This window comes from Arachis hypogaea, chromosome 9 (genome assembly GCF_003086295.3).
Source record: "Arachis hypogaea cultivar Tifrunner chromosome 9, arahy.Tifrunner.gnm2.J5K5, whole genome shotgun sequence".
Classification (NCBI taxonomy): Eukaryota; Viridiplantae; Streptophyta; class Magnoliopsida; order Fabales; family Fabaceae; genus Arachis; species Arachis hypogaea.
In genome coordinates, this window is record NC_092044.1 from 29,608,009 (window position 1) to 29,614,036 (window position 6,028).

A 6,028-nucleotide genomic window follows, 5' to 3' on the forward strand; every position below is an offset into this window, starting at 1 on the left:
GGACCTTGCAGAGAAAGCTAAGAGAAGCCAAAGCACAACTCTCTTTAGAGGACCTGACCGAATTCTTCAAAGAAGAAGAACACATGGCAGCCGAAAACAACAATGCCAACAATGCAAGGAAGGTGCTGGGTGACTTTACTGCACCTACTCCCGATTTCTATGGGAGAAGCATCTCTATCCCTGCGATTGGAGCAAACAACTTTGAGCTTAAGCCTCAATTAGTTTCTCTAATGCAACAGAATTGCAAGTTCCATGGACTTCCATTGGAAGATCCTCATCAGTTCTTAACTGAGTTCTTGCAAATCTGTGACACTGTCAAGACTAATGGGGTTGACCCTGAGGTCTACAGACTTATGCTATTCCCTTTTGCTGTAAGAGACAGAGCTAGAACATGGTTGGACTCTCAACCTAAAGAAAGCCTGGACTCTTGGGAAAAGCTAGTCAATGCCTTCTTGGCAAAGTTCTTTCCACCTCAAAAATTGAGTAAGCTTAGAGTGGAAGTCCAAACCTTCAGACAGAAGGAAGGAGAATCCCTCTATGAAACTTGGGAAAGATACAAACAATTAATCAGAAAGTGTCCTTCTGATATGCTTTCTGAATGGAGCATCATAGGTATTTTCTATGATGGTCTCTCTGAACTATCCAAGATGTCTTTGGATAGCTCTGCAGGAGGATCTCTTCATCTGAAGAAGACGCCCACTGAAGCTCAAGAACTGATTGAAATGGTTGCAAATAACCAATTCATGTACACTTCTAAAAGAAATCCTGTGAACAATGGGACTAGTCAGAAGAAAGGAATTCTTGAGATTGACACTCTGAATGCCATATTGGCTCAGAATAAAATATTGACTCAACAAGTCAATATGATTTCTCAAAGTCTGTCTGGAATGCAAAATGCACCAAGCAGTACTAAGGAGACTTCATCTGAGGAAGAAGCTTATGATCCTGAGAACCCTTCAATGGAAGAGGTGAATTACATGGGAGAACCCTATGGAAACACCTATAATCCTTCATGGAGAAATCATCCAAATTTTTCATGGAAGGATCAACAGAGACCCCAACAAGGTTTCAACAACAATAATGGTGGAAGAAACAGGTTTAGCAATAGCAAGCCTTTTCCATCATCTTCTCAGCAACAGACAGAGAGTTCTAAGCAGAATAACTCTGACTTAGCAACCATGGTCTCTGATCTGATCAAAACCACTCAAAGTTTCATGACTGAAACAAGATCCTCCATTAGAAATTTGGAGGCACAAGTGGGTCAGCTGAGCAAGAAAATTACTGAACTCCTCCTAGTACTCTCCCAAGCAATACAGAAGAAAATCCAAAAGGAGAGTGCAAGGCCATCAACATGGCCGAATTCTGGGAGGAAGGAGAGGCAGTGAACGCCACTGAGGAAGGCCTCACTGGGCGTCCACTGGCCTCCAATAAGTTCCCCAATGAGGAACCATGGGAATCTGAGGCTCAAACTGAGACCATAGAGATTCCATTGGACTTACTTCTGCCATTCATGAGCTCTGATGAGTATTCTTCCTCTGAAGAGGATGAGTATGTCACTGAAGAGCAAGTTGCTAAATACCTTGGAGCAATCATGAAGCTAAATGACAAGTTATTTGGAAATGAGACTTGGGAGGATGAATCCCCTTTGCTCACCAAGGAACTGGATGACTTGTCTAGGCAGAAACTGCCTCAAAAGAGACAGGATCCTGGGAAGTTTTCAATACCTTGTACCATAGGCACCATGACCTTCAAGAAGGCCTTGTGTGACTTAGGGTCAAGTGTAAACCTCATGCCTCTCTCTGTAATGGAGAAGTTAGGGATCTCTGAGGTACAAGCTGTGAAAATCTCACTAGAGATGGCAGACAACTCAAGAAAACAAGCCCATGGACTTGTAGAGGATGTTCTAGTTAAAGTTGAAGACCATTACATCCCTACTGATTTCATAGTCCTAGAGACTGGGAAGTGCATGGATGAATCCATCATCCTTCGCAGACCCTTCCTAGCCACAGCAAGGGCTGTGATTGATGTTGATAGAGGAGAGTTGATCATTCAAGTGAATGAAGAATCCTTGGTGTTTAAGGCCCAAGGATATCCCTCTGTCATCATGGAGAGGAAGCATGAAGAGCTTCTCTCAAAACAGAGCCAAACAGAGCCCCCACAGTCAAACTCTAAGTTTGGTGTTGGGAGGCCACAACCAAACTCTAAGTTTGGTGTTGAACCCCCACACTCAAACTCTAAGTTTGGTGTTGGGAGGTTCCAACATAGCTCTGAGCATTTCTGAGGCTCCATAAGAGTCCTCTGTCAAGCTAATGACATTAAAGAAGCGCTTGTTGGGAGGCAACCCAATGTTTTATAATTAACTATTTTCTTTTGTTATTTTATATTTTTTGTAGGTTGATGATCATAAGAAGTCACAAAATCAATGAAAAAAGCAAAAACAGAATGAAAAATAGGAAGAAAAACAGCACACCCTGGAGGACGCACCTACTGGCGTTTAAACGCCAGTGAGGCTAGCTGTTGGGCGTTTAACGCCCAGTCTGGCACCATTCTGGGCGTTTAACGCCAGAAAGGGGCACCAGACTGGCGTTAAATGCCAGAAAAGGGCAAGAAGCTGGTGTTAAACGCCAGAAATGGGCACCAGCCCGGCATTTAACGCCAGAATTGGCACAAATCGAGATTTTGCTTGCCATTTGGTGCAGGGATGACTTTTCCTTGACACCTCAGGATCTGTGGACCCCACAGGACCCCCACCTACCCCACCACTCTCTCTCTTCTTCACCCATTCACCAATCACCTCAACACCTCTTCCCCAAAAACCCTTCACCTATCAAATCCCATCTTTCTCTTCACCACTCACATCCATCCTTCATAAAACCCCACCTACCTCACCATTCAAATTCAAACCACTTTCCCACCCAAACCCACCCTCAAATGACCGAACCCTACCCTTCCCCCTCTCCTATATAAACTCTCCTTCACTCCTCCCTTTCCACACAACCTAAACACCATTTCTCCCCCCTTTGGCCAAACACAAAGCCATTCCCTTTCTCCTCATTTCTTCTTCTTCTCCTCTCTTCTTTCTTCTTTTGCTCGAGGACGAGCAAACATTTTAAGTTTGGTGTGGTAAAAGCATTGCTTTTTGTTTTTCCATAACCATTTATGGCATCCAAGGCCGGAGAAACCTCTAGAAAGAGGAAAGGGAAGGCAAAAGCTTCCACCTCCGAGTCATGGGAGATGGAGAGATTCATCTCAAGGGTGCATCAAGACCACTTCAATGAAGTTGTGGCCTTGAAGAAGGTGATTGGTGGACGAAATTGTGATCACTTGTTCTTTCTACTTGTAGGATGTATACTCTGAGGGCATTGTTTATTTCCTTCACAATCTCGTTCAACTAACCAGCAAGTGTACTGGGTCGTCCAAGTAATAAACCTTACGTGAGTAAGGGTCGAACCCACAGAGATTGTTGGTATGAAGCAAGCTATGGTCACCTTGCAAATCTCAGTCAGGCGAATTAAACATGATACTTGATTAGATTCAAAATAAATAAAAAGGAATAATAAAAGGGATAGAATACTTATGCAGATTCATTGGTAGGAATTTCAGATAAGCGGATGGAGATGCTGTAGAGCCCAAGGACGCCTTCTCTCCTACTGCTTCTACTCAATCCTTCTTACTCCTTTCCATGGCAAGCTTTGTATAGGGGTTCACCATCAACTGTGGCTACTTTCATTCCTCACGGGGAAATAACCTGTGCGGCTGTCACTCGCACAGCTAACCAGTCTGGAGGCATCACCCATGGCTGATGGCTACATCCCATCCTCGCAGTGAAACTATGCTAACGCACTCTGTCACAGTACGGCTAATCACCGGTTGGTTCCCACTCCTACTGGAATAGAATCCCTCTTTTGCGTCTGTCACCAACGCCCAGCAGGTTAAAGTTTGAAGCACGTCACAGTCATTCATTACCGGAATCCTACTCGGAACACCACAGACAAGGTTGGACTTTCCGGATTCCCAGGATCCTACTCGGAATACCACAGACAAGGTGAGACTTTCCGGATCCTCATAAATGCCGCCATCTATCTAGCTTATACCACGAAGATTCTGTTGGGGAATCTAAGAGATACGCATTCAAGCTCTGTTGCATGTAGAACGGAAGTGGTTGTCAATCACGCACGTTCATAAGTGAGAATAATGATGAGGGTAATTTGACTCATCACATTCATCATGTTCTTGGGTACGAATGAATATCTTGGAATAAGAATAAGAGAGATTTGAATAAAAGAAAATAGAACTTCATTAATACTTGAGGTACAGCAGAGCTCCACACCCTTAATCTATGGTGTGCAGAAACTCCACCGTTGAAAACACATAAGCAAGGAGTTCAGGCATGGCCGAATGGCCAGCCCTCTCTAACGTGATCAATGATCCCCTAAGATGAAGAGTAAAACAAAACTGAGATCAAAGATGAGATCAAAGATGTCTAATACAATAGATAAATGTCCTATATATACTAGACTAGCTACTAGGGTTTACATGAGTAAGTAATTGATGCATAAATCCACTTCCGGGGCCCACTTGGTGTATGCTTGGGCTGAGCTTGATCATTCCACGAGCTAGGCATTTCTTGGCGTCAAACTTCAGGTTATGACGTGTTTTGGGCGTTTAACTCCGGATCATGACGTTTTTCTGGCGTTTAACTCCAGACAGCAGCTTGTACTTGGCGTTCAACGCCAAGTTACGTCGTCATTCTTCGAATAAAGTATGGACTATTATATATTGCTGGAAAGCCCTGGATGTCTACTTTCCAACGCCGTTGAGAGCGCGCCAATTGGAGTTCTGTAGCTCCAGAAAATCCATTTCGAGGCAGGGAGGTCAGAATCCAACAGCATCAGTAGTCCTTTTGTCAGCCTTCTTCAGAGTTTTTGCTCAAATCCCTCAATTTCAGTCAGAATTTACCTGAAATCACAGAAAAACACCACAAACTCATAGTAAAGTCCAGAAATGTGAATTTAACATAAAAACTAATGAAAACATCCCTAAAAGTAGCTTAAACTTACTAAAAACTATATAAAAACAATGCCAAAAAGCGTATAAATTATCCGCTCATCACAACACCAAACTTAAATTGTTGCTTGTCCCAAGCAACTGAAAATCAAATAGGATAAAAAGAAGAGAATATACTATAAAGTCCAAAATATCAATGAATATTAATTTAATTAGATGAGCGGGACTTGTAGCTTTTTGCTTCTGAACAGTTTTGGCATCTCACTTTTTCCTTTGTAGTTTAGAATGGTTGGCTTCTCTAGGAACTTAGAATTTCGGATAGTGTTATTGACTTTCCTAGTTAAGCATGTTGATTCTTGAACACAGCTACTTTATGAGTCTTGGTCGTGGCCCTAAGCACTTTGTTTTCCAGTATTACCACCGGATACACAAATGCACAGACACATAACTGGGTGAACCTTTTCAGATTGTGACTCAGCTTTGCTAAAGTCCCCAGTTAGTGGTGTCCAGAGCTCTTAAGCACACTCTTTTGCTTTGGATCACGACTTTAACCATTCAGTCTCAAGCTTTCACTTGGACCTTCATGACACAAGCACATGGTTAGGGACAGCTTGATTTAGCCGCTTAGGCCTGGATTTTATTTCCTTGGGCCCTCCTATCCATTGATGCTCAAAGCCTTGGATCCTTGCTACCCTTGCCTTCTGGTTTTAAGGGCTATTGGCTTTTTCTGCTTGCTTTTTCTTTCTATATTTTTTTTTTTCGCCACTTTTTTTTTCCACTGCTTTTTCTTGCTTCAAGAATCAATTCATGAATTTTTCAGTTCATCAATAACATTTCTCTTTGTTCATCATTCTTTCAAGAGCCAACAATTTTAACACTCATAAACAACAAGATCAAAAATATGCATGTTCATTCATTCATTCAGAAAACAAAAATTATTGCCACCACATCAATATAATTAAATTAAATTCACTAAAATAATTTCGAAATTATGTACTTTCTTGTTCTTTGAATTAAAACA